The 14,475-nt window shown below is 40.3% G+C and overlaps 1 long non-coding RNA gene across 1 annotated transcript in view; it reads right to left on the reverse strand.

Annotated features, from left to right (window-relative positions):
* LOC134294145 (uncharacterized) overlaps positions 1 to 10,884 on the reverse strand; it is a 36,540-nt gene extending 25,656 nt beyond the window's left edge. Inside the window, exons 1-2 of the long non-coding RNA XR_010001116.1 lie at positions 10,075 to 10,884; positions 9,340 to 9,410 (exon numbers count right to left, since the gene is read on the reverse strand). This is a non-coding gene — a long non-coding RNA (uncharacterized LOC134294145). The remainder of the gene's footprint in view (positions 1 to 9,339; positions 9,411 to 10,074) is intronic.
* Between the last annotated feature and the right edge of the window lie 3,591 nt (positions 10,885 to 14,475).

Raw genomic sequence — 14,475 nt, forward strand, 5'->3', positions numbered from 1 at the left:
TTTGGTCTCTGGTTCCTCTGCCTTTTCTAAACCTAGCTTGTACATCTGGCAACTCTTGCTCCGTGTATTGCTGGAGTATGTCTTGCTGGATCTTGAGCATTACTTTACTGGCATGTGAAATAAGTGCCACTGTAAAGTTTGAGCATTCTTTAGTGTTTCCCTTTTTTGGTATGGAGATATAAATTGATTTTTTTCCAATCTGATGGCCACTCTTGGGGACTTGGGGACTGCCTATATTCTAATTCAAACTAGTTCCCTAAGATTCTGCAAGGATGCCTTCGTTTATACATTTACATTGTACAGTTGTGACAGTTACCGTTTGGTGTGTGATATTTACACCCGTTCATCAAACTACGTATCTCCCAGTTGCAAACCTTCAAAAGCTCTCCCTGCAATATACATGATTATGGTAATTTGAAAACAAAACACAGGCTAGGAAAAAAGGGGCATGATAAATGCATATCGTCTAAGCCTTTATGGCTCTAGTAAATTTAATACCCTAGGCTAGATTGAATTCACTTGGAGTTGCTCATGCAACAATCATCTTGGAAATGAGTCAATCAACAGGCTTTTCCTTACACATTATTACTTTGCCTAAAAACCCCCAGAAAACAGTTTTTATTCCCTGATCAATTTACTTCCAAGGAATACCTAGCACTGAAACTGTTATTTCTCTTCAGTTTATAACAGTTGCAAAAATAAAAGATTACCCTCTAACACCAAAAACATCTACTTTTGTAGCTGAATATTTCATTTTCTCTAAGATGCTTAACTAATAAAAATTTTGAAAGGAATTTTCGCTCCACAGGAACAGTAAGTGAATGTTAGCAAGTGGTGTTGAGGCTGAGGGTGGGGGATACAGGTTCATTTGAAAAAAACTATTGCTGACAAGCTTTATCTATGACTGAATTCATCCAAAGAATTTGGATTTAGAATGGTTGAATTCTATCAAAGTCCATGACATCAAATTGGTTTGGATGGATCACAGTTCTTCAGTTTTACAGGAGCTGTAGTTTGGGCCTTGAGCCCTTAGATTATTTTATATTGCCAATCTAAAGACAGTTATATCCAGTCTCCCAGAACATTAGCAAAGACTATATTTATACACTTGGCCCTCCCCTTTCTTCCCTGGCCAGCAAAGAAAAGTAATAAAGATTGCCTATAAATAGTTTGTGTTTGTAAACAATTCTGGAGAATGCTGTGTATCAGCTTTTCAATACAGTATATTTTTGGAGTTTAAGTGCATCTTCCCTCTTAACATTTTCAACTAAACAATCTTTGGAAGAAAAATCCTAAATCTTAAAGTTAAAATCGGAAAACTGTTTCTGGTGAGGAACAGGAGAGGCAAGCTGCTTGTTACAAGATGAAATCATGAAATTTAATTGCTTCCACATTCAGTTGCCATTGGATTATTGATGTCAGGATGGGCAATAGCTAGCCAGTGGCTGTATATAACTTGTGATGCAGAGTTTGGAGAAGTTACTATTTTAGACTACAGCTCTAGTGGCCATGCTGATTGGGAAAATCGAAGAATTGTAGACCAAGGATGTAACCTTTCCTTGCAGAGGCCTCAGATACCTTCCACACCAAAATGTGGGTTTAAAATAGGACCCTGTCCTGTATTACATTTACCTTCCACTAAGTGGTTAATGAGCAGGTCTTGGTAATTGAAAAAAAACCTCAGCCCCCACACCATATATTTGAAGGTGTGAGGAAAGGGATCATATTGTATTGTTCATACATAACTACAAATCTACTGCTGAGTGCTATCTACATAGGGTCGATCACAGAAACCATGTTTAAAGTGGCAGGAGTCAATGAGGTGCATTGTGTTGCATTTTCTCCATTACTCCTGAATATTTTTTACATTATCTGCATGGGGTGGGAACAAGCTCAGTCACAACCACGACCCTTCTTTGGGGGAAGTGTCAGAACAAGTTGAAAGAGGTGACATAAACATTTTTTAGCAGGGGTAGAGAGTAATAATGTCGAATTGTGGATTTAGACCACATCACCTTCTCCTTTAGGATCCCTACCCTGTTAAAAATCCCTCCCTGTGTGTGCTCCTTACTCCCTCCTCCATGTGCTCTGAGATGCAATAATCTGGATCACCTAGAGCTTAAAGAGTAGGCAAAGAGTATGCATCCCATCTGAAATCCGGTGGCTGCCTCCTGCAGAATTCTGGGCCTGTAGTTTAGTGAGGAGGAGCTGAAAGCGAGGAGGAGCTGAGGAGCCTTATAACCAAGGTGAAAGAGGAAAGTGCAAAAGCTGGGTTGCAGTTAAATATCAAGAAAACCAAGATTATGCAACCAGAATGATTGACAACTGCCAAATAAAGGAAGAAAACGTGAAGGCAGTGATAGACTTTTTATTTCTAGGTGCAAAGATTACTGCAGACACAGACTGCAGCCAGGAAATCAGAAGAAGTTTGCTTCTTGGGAGGAAAGCAATGACCAATCTCGAAAAAATAGTGAAGAGTAGAGACATCACACTGGCAACGAACATTAAAAAGGTACTGCTGCCATCCACAATTCTATTATGATGGTTCCTTCCTTGCAGTCCTCTCACCAGCAATTTCAAAATTCTTTTGATTTTGATAGACTTTCAAGACATGACTGCTGGGGCTTTTAATGGTGTGCTGTTCTGCCGATGTCTTTCTTTTTAATCTTTGAATGGATGTGTTTGGCCTACAACTCTCAGAAATCCCAGCCAATTTACCAGCTGTTAGGATTTCTGGGAGTTGAAGGCCTAAAACATCTGGGGACTCCAGGTTGAGAACCACTGAGCTACAGGGTTCAGGAGGAGGGTGAAAGAAACAAGAGACATAGGCATAAGATGATGGAGGATGCAAAAGAAGAGGGTTGGTATGGTGAGAGAAGAAGGGATGAAAACTTGGTAATCTAAATATCAAAATATGGTATACAAAATAAAGGGGAGGGGGTTCTTAAAGGTGCAAAGTAAGGCAAGGAAAGCAGAGAAGTGCAATTGTAGAGTAAGCGAGGGAAACATTGAGTACACCAGTAGTTCCCAACCTTTGGGTCTCCAGGTGTTTTGGACTTCAGCTCCCACACTTCCTAACAGCTGGCAAGCTGGCTGGGTTTTCTGGGAGTTGAAGTCCAAAATACCTGGAGGCCCAAAAGCTGGGAACCACTGATCTACATTGTAGAATTAGTGCAATTTTATACCACGTTCATTGTCATGACTCAGTGCTTTCTCTGTCGAAGAGTGCTGGTGCTCCACCAAACAACAAAAGCCCAGGGATCCACAGTATTGAGTCAGGGCAGTTAAAGTAGCATCAAACTCCATTAATTCTGCAATGTAAATGTACCCACTTAAGGCAAGGGGAAAGAGTAAATAAGAGGTATAGCTGCAAGGAACAATGGAATTAACTATGAGGCAAAATGCCTGGTAAAGAAGTGTGGTTTCCCCTGCATTTCCTCTGATGAATCAAAGGCAGTCATTCTCAGTGGCTTTTCACAATGCTTTCTGAATACAGTAGAGTCTCACTAATCCAAGCTTCGCTTATCCAAGCCTCTGGATTATCCAAGCCATTTTTGTAATCAATGTTTTCAATATATCATGATATTTTGGTGCTAAATTCATAAATACAGTAATTACAACATAACATTACTGTGTATTGAACTACATTTTCTTTCAAATTTGTTGTATAACATGATGTTTTGGTGCTTAATTTGTAAAATCATAACCTAATTTAATGTTTAATAGGCTTTTCCTTAATCCCTCCTTATTATCGCTTATCCAAGCTTCTGCCGGCCCATTTAGCTTGGATAAGTGAGACTCTACTGTATATGCCTTTTTGCCCATGTTACATGGAGCTGACATGTCATGAAACTCCACAACAAGCCTGTAAGGTAGAGTTGCCTGGATGTGATGATGGTTCAAGGTCACCTGGTAAGTTGTTTGAACAAGGAGGGGTTTGAACTTAGGTCTCTTTGTTCCTAAATAGGACATTAAATGTTAATTTTATATTAGTCTTCTCAGAAGAATGGTATCAAGGATGAAACATAATAGCAGAAAAAATGCAGTGATTAATGTGCAGTATTTGCCTATCTAGAATGCAAATTAATAATATGCATAATTATAATAACATGTAAATTAGATAACAGATTTGAGGGGATGCGATATGGCAGACCTGAGTGGTACCGTTAAGTCAAAAGAAACAAAATACAAGGAGGCTTAGTGGCCTGTTTCCTATTTAATATTGCCAATGTTGTCTGTGTTCGATCTCTAAATAGTGGTCCCCCTAATTCCTGGCAGTGCTTTGCTTTTAAAAAGGTAAAGGTTTCCCCTGACGTTAAGTCCAGTCGTGACCGACTCTGGAGGTTGGTGCTCATCTCCATTTCTAAGCCGAAGAGCTGGCGTTGTCCGTAGACACCTCCAAGGTCATGTGGCCGGCATGACTGCATGGAGCGCCGTTACCTTCCCGCTGGAGCGGTACCTATTGATCTACTCACATTGGCATGTTTTCGAACTGCTAGGTTGGCAGAAGCTGGAGCTAACAGCGGGCGCTCACTCCGCTCCCGGGAGTTGAACCTGGGACCTTTCTGTCTCCAGCTCAGTGCTTTAATGCACTTCGCCACTGGGGCTCCTTGCTTTTACCAGGGCTCTCTCTTCCTGTCCATTCTGCTTTCAGCTCTCCAACACATTCTCCCTCATTGCAAGGCAAACAAAACCCAGAAGAATGGGGAAGGAAGGACATTGAAATGTTCTTTTCTGACAAATTGGGACAGGAAGGTCACCCCAATGATTTCTTGTATTAAAAGGCAGGTTTTGTTGGTCTTCTCTGTCTCCTAGTCTTTCCAAATGTTAATAAGCCAGTATACAAATCATCCTAGTGTTTTCCCCAACTTAAGCTTAACCTTCCTCCATTACATTGTGATGACTATATTAAGGCAACAGTATTAATCTTCCCCAGGTCACTTTCTGGGTCAAATCCCTCCCTTCTTGGATGTTAAAAGTGAAGTAATGGACAAGATGGGTCTTATAGAAGGTCCTAGTAGAAAGGCTATTACTACCGTGTTTCCCCGAAAATAAGACAGTGTCTTATATTAATTTTTGCTCCCAAAGATGTGCTAGGTCTTATTTTCAGGGGATGTCTTATTTTTCCATGAAGAAGAATTCACATTTATTGTTGAACAAAAAAAAAAGAACATTTATTATTTACTGTACAGTAGTTGTCATCACAAACCAGCATAACCAGACAAACTCTGAATCCTATCAAGAATTTCTTGTTACTACCATTATTTCCATGTACAGCTGGTACGTACATTTACCGATCCTGCATGCTCTGGTGTTCTGTTTGGCAGACGCTGGGCATGCTTCCAAACAAAAACTTTGCTAGGTCTTACTTTTGGTGGAGGCCTTATATTTAGCAATTCAGCAAAACTTCTACTAGGTCTTGTTTTTCGGGGATGTCTTATTTTCGGGGAAACAGGGTAGTAGCTTCATGGGGATGGAGCAGTTTTTATTGGGAAAATAGCATGGGGTCAAAACAGAAAAGATGAATTTATTTTCTTTAGTCTTATGGCCCTGATCTAATTCTGCTCCTCTCACCTGCCCTTAGCTATTATTCCATTTTGAAAAAACACATCATGAGATCTGATCATTTATGAGATCTGGACAAAGTGATTAGCATTGTTTCTAAGATAAGTCTCAAATCTACTTTTTTAGAGAGTGAAGTCAGAAAACGAAGAAGAGAAAAATCAGTATAATTCATCTGGATGAGTCTACTGGAGTGGATTTGAAGAATCCCCAGTTACAGGGAGCCTGTTCACACTGCAGGATTATGGCACTATTGTTTCCATGTAACTGCCATGGTTTTACCTTATGGAAACCTAGGACTGGCAATTGAGGGAAGCATTTAGAATTTTCAATCAGGGAGTTCTTCTGGTGGTTGCAAACTATAAGTAAGTACCAAAATTTTAAAAGCAGATTCAGTTTTTAGCAGGGAAGGGGGGGTCTGCCATCTTGAGTCCTAACCTAGGAGAAAGAGAGCATATAAATGAAATAAATAATAACAAATTAGGAAGCAGTTGTGGCAATTAAAGTGGAATACAGTATGCAAGAGATACATTCCTGGATTTTGTGTGGCTAAAACCATGACTAGCAAACCATATTGAAAGGCAGGACTTCTTGCCCAAGGATGCCACAGAGTTGAGCTGGAGGACCAAGAAAATGCCTAGAGAGGCCATATTTTGTCAGAAATTGTTTCACTGGTATTGGTCCCACAGATAGGGGGTCATATTGTAATAGTGCTGTAATTTCTTAGTGTGGATGACTCCAGGGTCTCACCAGCACAGCAGCTGACCAAAAATAGAGCTGCAGCTGCAAATGGAGGAGGAAGAGGAAGCTTTATCTATATATATAAAAGAGTGATGGCATCACGGCGACTCACAAAACAACAAAAGTACAGGCCCCCCAACCTCGAAATTTGACAACACAACCCATCATCCATGCCTCTAGGTTGATACAACAAAAAGAAAAGAAAAATAAAGTCCTAATTAGAGGGAGAGCAATAATTTTTTTTATCCAATTGTTGCCAGTTTAGAGGGCTAATCTCTGCCCACTTGGTCGCCTAGCAACCAATTCAGCCAAAGGACAGCCAGGGTTAAGTTAGGGGACAGGCAGATTTAGTCCTCATTTAGGCTTCTTCCACAGATTATCTAATTTGCACTGGATTATATGGCAGTGTAGACTCAAGGCCCTTCCACACAGCTATATAACCCATTTATAATCTTATATTATCTGCTTTGCACTGGATTATCTTGACTCCACACTACCATATAATCCACTTCAGTGTGCATTTTATACAGCTGTGAAGAAGAAGCCTCATATAATCCAGTTCTAAGCAGATAATATAAGATTATCATTATGCAGTAGAGTCTCACTTATCCAACACTCGCTTATCCAACGTTCTGGATTATCCAACGCATTTTTGTAGTCAATGCTTTCAATATATCGTGATATTTTGGTGCTAAATTCATAAATACAGTAATTACTACACAGCATTACTGTGTATTGAACTACTTTTTCTACCAAATTTGTTGTCTAACATGATGTTTTGGTGCTTCATTTGTAAAATCATAACTTAATTTGATGTTTAATAGGCTTATCCTTAATCCCTCCTTATTATCCAACATATTCGCTTATCCAACGTTCTGCCAGCCCGTTTATGTTGGATAAGTGAATCTCTACTGTACTGTATTTACAAGTTTACCACTAAAATATCACAATGAATTTAAAACACTGATACAAAAACATTGATTATGTTTTTGTAGTCAGTGATTAAGGCAGACTGCGTTGGATAATCCAGAACATTGTATAAGCGAATGTTGGATAAGTGAGATTCTACTTTAATATGAAATAATTACTGGGATAGAATAATGCAGAACAATATAATCTCTAAAACCAGGACAGTAAATAAACAGGGGAACTCCACACAGGAAATAATCAGGGCCAGCTAACACCTCCCAACAAAGTATTCCCATCATCAAAGTCTGGCAAATCCTCTGTTTTCTCAGGGCCACAGACAGTAGAAGCACATAAAATATCGCAAACAACACCACTCTGAAAACAAAGGAATTCCAGACAGGAAACAATCAGGGCCAGCTAACACCTCCCAACAAAAAATTCACTCAGGGAGGAAACAGCCAGGCTTTAAAGCTGCAAGGCCATTACATCCTAATCATTTTTCCTAATTGCAGCATTCATACTTGTCTCCAACAGACAAAAAAAAACCAATCAGAAATATTGTATATTCACAACCTTTAAGAAATAATATCCCCTGATGGCAGAGTATGTTAAAGCACTGAGCTGCTGAACTTCTGGACCGAAAGGCTGCAGGTTTGAATTGGGGGAGCGGAGAGAGCCCCCACTGTTAGCCCCAGCTTCTGCCAACCCAGAAGTTCAAAAACATGCAAATGTGAGTGCATCAATAGGTACTGCTCCGGTCATCCCACATGACCTTGGAGGAGTCTAAGGACAACGCTGGCTCTTCGGCTTAGAAATGGAGATGAGCACCAACCCCCAGAGTCAGACATGACTGGACTTAATGTCAGGGGAAAACGTTTACCCTTTACCTTAACTACCACCAATTCCTCAATACTTTATTTCCCATACCACCATACTTCGCCACAGCAACGCGTGGCCGGGCACAGCTAGTATGTCATATAAGGCTCCCTCTTCTTCCTCCATTTGCTCCATCTCTCCTTTGCATCCATCCACTAGAGCAGTATAAGGACAGGGTATGCTAAGTACTTTACATGTTTTGCAAAGCATGTCAAGCTGCATTTCAGGAATGACCAGCAAGTCATCGGATAGCCCTTTTTGCACCCGGTGTCTAGTTAAGACCTCTACTCGAACACGCACTGCAGTTTAGCTGTCAAGGCACTATCACTTTTGTGAAAGGTGAGATGATTTAGAGGCTGGGAGAAGCTTAATTTTTCTTGATCACCACGTGCAACCTGGAATTTTAATGGCAGGCATAATTAATTCTTCTGATGTTAATCATCAGGGCTGGACTCCACAATTATCAGGCTTGTGCAGCTGGGGCATGGTGCAGACATGAAAAATTAGGAAAATGAATCCGTAATTGGGTGGCAGATTTAATCTGCATCATGAAAACAAAGTTAAAAAGAAGGGAGACTGGGAGAATTTCAGCCCAAGCTTTTGTGCCAATAAGTGCTGACAGAACTGAAAAATGTTGCCGATGTCCAAAGTGATTGGTAATTACCAAGCCATTGAATTTTTTATTGTCAATTTATCATTGCACCAGAGGTTAAATTTAACATCTTCTTCTAAAGCCATCACTCTAGTAGGAAGGCAAGCTTTGCACCACATGATCTCAGGAGTCAGTGAAAGGTTAATCAGGTATTCCTTTTGCTGGCATGATCTTCCAAATAATCCTTCCTTTTTGCATCCTTGTGTGGGTATTAATATGGGATAGGTGGGATTTGTGGGTGGCAATGAGATGGTTTTCACATTAATATCACCTATCTATTCCAGCTAAACATTTGCTTCAGTTCCTCAGCAACATCCCTGCTTTTTCCATGCTGTTTATTTACATGGTTCTCTTACAACAAACCTCCTATCATATATTCTCTGTCCTCCCTTTCTCTCACTTGACTCCTTCCCCCTAAACATATATACTGTGCTATATGCATAGATTTCTCCTTCAATACTAAAGTCAATATTAAATATATGTTCAAAATATGTATGGTAATGTTACCAATCACAATATGCTTTATAATGCAACAGCAAAGGAGGGCATTTGTGTGTGTGTGTGTGTGTGCTTGTGTGTATTTTTAACTACATCTTTACCTTTTAATGGAGTCCCAAGAGTCTTGTATTTCCTTGCATATCTTGTCAAAGGTCTTTATATCCATTTGCCTCTGTTACAAAGAAAGGAAATTGGATTTTTAGAACAGAAAGGTGTTTCTCAGTCATAAGAATTTAGGCGTATTATTTATTTGCTCTGTTGGGACCCAAGAAATATGCCTCTTAAAGAAATGTGTAATAATACAATTTATCAATCAAAAGACAATGGAAGGCATTTAAGTGTATACTTCGTGGCTCCAATAACGATTAATGAGACTTGAAATGTCTCAACTCAGGCTGTATTTTCATCTTGACAATGGCAAAAATCAGGTAAAATTACAATTCAAATGCTTATCAAATTTCCCACATGTGGTTCTGATATCAGGAACCAATCCTAATGTTTGTATAAATCAATATATTTTTAGATCAGTGAAATGTTGAGCTGATTGAGCTAGATTAGGTTGCCTCCAGCTACAAAAATATGAAGTCTCTTGCACACTGTGGTAAGAATACCTTTTAATATTTGTCTGCTTCAGTCTGCTTACTCCTCTGCCTTGTATTCTTAGATACTGACTATTCCCATGCATTCTTGTCTATCTATCTCCCTACATTTCACTGGGCTGTGCACTAACACAAAAAAGAAATCGTATGCATTTTCAATAAATTAAATATGGAAATGACCTTAAGGGGAAAGTTGGAAAGGAATCAATGTGTGCATTAATTACGGCAATTCATTACCTGAATAAATGTGGAATACAATCTCCCTCTTCCCTCTTTGTAGGGAGGGAAGATGTTTACAAGAGACAAAGGGTTTTGATCCTACGATGATAATCTGCAGATTTCTTCTTCTTCTTTTTTAAAGTGTGACTTCCATCTTCTTGGAACGAGCTCTAGGGGATATCCTAGGCTGGGATCAATTCCCTCAACCTGCAAAAGCAATGAATTATTGAGGCTGAATATAACACACACACACACACCCGCATCACAAAATTGCAGGTCATATGATGTACGCCTCTCTCCCTCTCATTTCGAGGATGAAGATGCAGGTTTTGCTCCCCTTCTTTTGTGCCAGGACAACCAGATGTGTGAAAGCGCATCTCTGTTGCTTTTAAATGTAACAAGATAACGCCTTTGCATTATTCGCAGTGCGAGATGCTGGGGAAGAGAAAGCGACAAGCAAATGAAATCTGTAGCTTCTCATAGCACAAACAAAAGGACTACTACATCATGTAGGGTGCCCCCCCCCCCCAACTACGAATACTACCTATGGGGGTTGTTTGGAGGCTAGGTGGCTAGGTAAATACATTTATATCAAAGAATAAATACTGTAATCATGATTGTATCGGAGCTACAAATTCTATCTTAAATTAGTTTTGTGGCAGGAATTCAAAGTGTCCTCCTTGCATAGGCATGTACAGTTTGCATGGCCGAAGCGCAGAGTTGATGCAAACCTCACTTTGAGCTTCTCTTGGAATTTTGTGACTTGTCTTCACTGCTGGAATCTTTAATCCTTCTAAGGGTGGATACATTGGGGAGAGAATTGCAAAAAAATTATGCACACACTTATACGCTGTTAAGAACCCCAGTGGCGAAGTGTGTTAAAGCGCTGAGCTGCTGAGCTTGCAGACTGAAAGGTCCCAGGTTCAAACCCTAGGAGTGGCATGAGCGGCCGCTGTTAGCTCCAGCTTCTGCTGACCTAGCAGTTTGAAAACATGCCAATGTGAGTAAATCAATAGGTACCGCTCCAGCGGGAAGGTAATGGCGCTCCATGCAGTCATGCTGGCCACATGATCTTGGAGGTGTCTATGGACAACGCCGGCTCTTCAGCTTAGAAATGGAGATGAGCACCAACCCACAGTCAGACATGACTGGACTTAATGTCAGGGGAAACCTTTACCTTTACCTATATGCTGTTAAGACTGTATACCTTTTTTGCGGGGTTGTTTATTCGTTCAGTCGTTTCCAACTCATGGACCAGCCTACGCCAGAGCTCCCTGTTGGCCGTTGCCATTCTCAGCTCCTTCAAGATCAAGGACAAGCCAGTCCCTTCAAAGATACCATCCATCCATCTTGCCCTTTGTTGGCCTTCTCTTTCTTTTTCCTTCCATTTTCCCCAGCATTATTCTCTTCTCCAAGCTTTTTTCGGAGAGGTTGCAAATATATATAAACACACACACAGAGCATTATAAGTTGTTAAGGATGCATACATTTTGGGACACCGAGTGTGCATATATATACACATACATATATGGGTGATATGTATGCATATGTGTATAGTATACACATAGTATAACGGCGCTCCATGCAGTCATGTCGGCCACATGACCTTGGAGGTGTCTACGGACAACGCCGGCTCTTCGGCTTAGAAATGGAGATGAGCACCAACCCTCAGAGTCGGTCACGACTTGACTTATCGTCAGGGGAAAACCTTTACCTTTTATAGTACACACACACACACACACATTTGGTTCCACCTCTATATATTTATTAGTGGTTCAATTGTATACATACGCATAGAGAGAGATGATTCAACCATTCATCTATCTATCTATCTATCTATCTATCTATCTATCTATCTATCTATCTAGGAATACAGTAGAGTCTCACTTATCCAAGCCTCACTTATCCAAGCCTCTGGGTAATCCAAGCCATTTTTGTAGTCAATGTTTTCAATATATTGTGATATTTTGGTGCTAAATTCATAAATACAGTAATTACAACATAACATTACTGCGTATTGAACTACTTTTTCTGTCAAATTTGTTGTATAACATGATATTTTGGTGCTTAATTTATAAAATAACCTAATTTGATGTTTAATAGGCTTTTCCTTAATCCCTCCTTATTATCCAAGATATTTTCCTATCCAAGCTTCTGCTGGCCCGTTTAGCTTGGATAAGTGAGACTCTACTGTATATATATATATATACATATATGGGTGATATGTATGTATATGTGTATAGTACACACACATACACACACAAAACATTTGGTTCCACCTCTATATATTTACTAGCTTTGCCCGGCCACGCGTTGCTGTGGCTTATGGGAATCCTTATGGAATAGCAGTGAATAGCCTTGCAGTCTCAAAGCCTGGCCGTTTTCTGGAGTAGCTGGAGCTTTTTGTGGTATGAACGTAGAGGCGTGGATGAGGGGTTATGCTGCCAAGTTTAGTGTTTCTGGAATGTGTAGTTTTGTTGTTTTGTCCTAGGCCGAAATTTCATTATCCTTTTATATATATAGATTAGTGGTTCAATTGTATACATACACATAGAGAGAGATGATTCAACCATTCATATATATATATGTGTGTGTGTGTGTGTGTGTGTGTGTGTTATATAGAGAGTGAATTAAGTATTGCTCACACATTTTTGGGGATACTGTGTGTGTACACATACGCACACGGGGGTATGTATGTGTACACATGCATATGCACACACATGTATACACATTGAACTCTCCTCCATGGCTCCCTCTCTATTTATCAGTGGTTCAATTTTACACACACACACACACGAACATACATATAGTGGGTGAGAGATGGTTCCTCTCTACACACACACACACACACACACACACAAGATAATACATATGAAGAGTTCAGTGTTTCTACATAACACACACACAGCACCCAGTTCTATGGGCAAGAGGAAGCTGTGAGTTACTGAAGAGATGATCTGCGGCTCCCCTGAATCAGTGTCATTTGCCCTCTCTTCCCCACTTTGACTAACATCATGCGGGACTGCTGCCTCACCGCCGGGGCAACACACACATTAGGGACCCTCGACACACTCCGGCTCTTTTAATTGGATGATGTCCAAAATGGCAAGTAATTAAGAATCAATTTGAGGCCATTAGGAAGGGAGGTTGGCTAGCCAGGGTTGCATATTTCAGAGGAGTGAGGTTTTTTTAATGAGAGAAGAGGGGAAGAGAGAAAGGCAGGGAGAGAGATTAAAGATAGTGCAGGGACTGCCTGGTGCTGAAGCTAAAACAACTGATACTACAAGGAAAGATGCTGAACTCAGGAGTCTGCTCTAATTGATCTCTTTACTGTTCTGGAGGAAACTTCTTTTTTAAAAAAAATAAGGAATGCAGGTATTTACTAAGCATCAGTGGCTCAATAGCTATTTATAAAGATTAGAAATCAGAGCAGCCACTCCAGAGTCCTCTTCCTCCTTTACTCTCTTCCCAGTGGAAGCGCATGTTATCTCTTTCCAGACATGTTCACCTTACAACTGTCACGCCATTTTCTCTTCTCCAGGCTCTGCGGTCCCTGCAGCATCTGCTTGTTTATACTGTGCTGTCAGCAGATGGCATTTTAAAAACCCACACATGCTTCCCACCCCCGACTTGTTAATGGGAGCTGGAAGGAGAAGTATGAGTTCCTTTGCTCATTTGGATTCATAATTGAGCCTTCCTATCTAGACTCCCCACATCTCGCTTTCTTCCTCCTTTCCCGCCTTCCCTTTCCCTAATGCTATAGAGCAATGATGGGCAACCTTTTCCGCTTGGTGTGTCAAAATTCACCAAAAAAACCTAGCATGACTTGGGTGGTGTGTCATTTCGAGAAAAAAACCATAATTTTGCAATATGTATAGTTTAAATAACAAAAATATATAATTGTAATATATAGCTGTATTCAATAAATGTACATGTACAACAATCTATGGTACCTCTTGCAGTTTCCATGCTGATTTATCTCAATTCTACTTTCAATGTAGTCATGAGCAATGAATAATATAATAATAATATAATAGTAAGGAGCCCCGGTGGCGAAGTGCGTTAAAGTACTGAGCTGGAGACAAAAAGGTCTCAGGTTCAAACCCCGGGAGCAGTGGGAGCGGCCGCTGTTAGCTTCAGCTCCTGCCAACCTAGCAGTTCGAAAACATGCCAATGTGAGTAGATCAATAGGTACCGCTCCGGCAGGAAGGTAACGGTGCTCCAAGCAGTCATGCTGGCCACATGACCTTGGAGGTGTCTACAGACAACACCGGCTCTTCAGCCTAGAAATGGAGATGAGCACCAACCCTCAGAGTCGGTCACAACTGGACTTAACGTCAGGGGAAACCTTTACCTTTACCTTTAATATAATAGTAATAATATGACAATATACTATAATAATAATAGAATAATAATAGA

The sequence above is a fragment of the Anolis carolinensis genome, chromosome 1 (assembly GCF_035594765.1).
Source record: "Anolis carolinensis isolate JA03-04 chromosome 1, rAnoCar3.1.pri, whole genome shotgun sequence".
Lineage (NCBI taxonomy): Eukaryota > Metazoa > Chordata > Lepidosauria > Squamata > Dactyloidae > Anolis > Anolis carolinensis.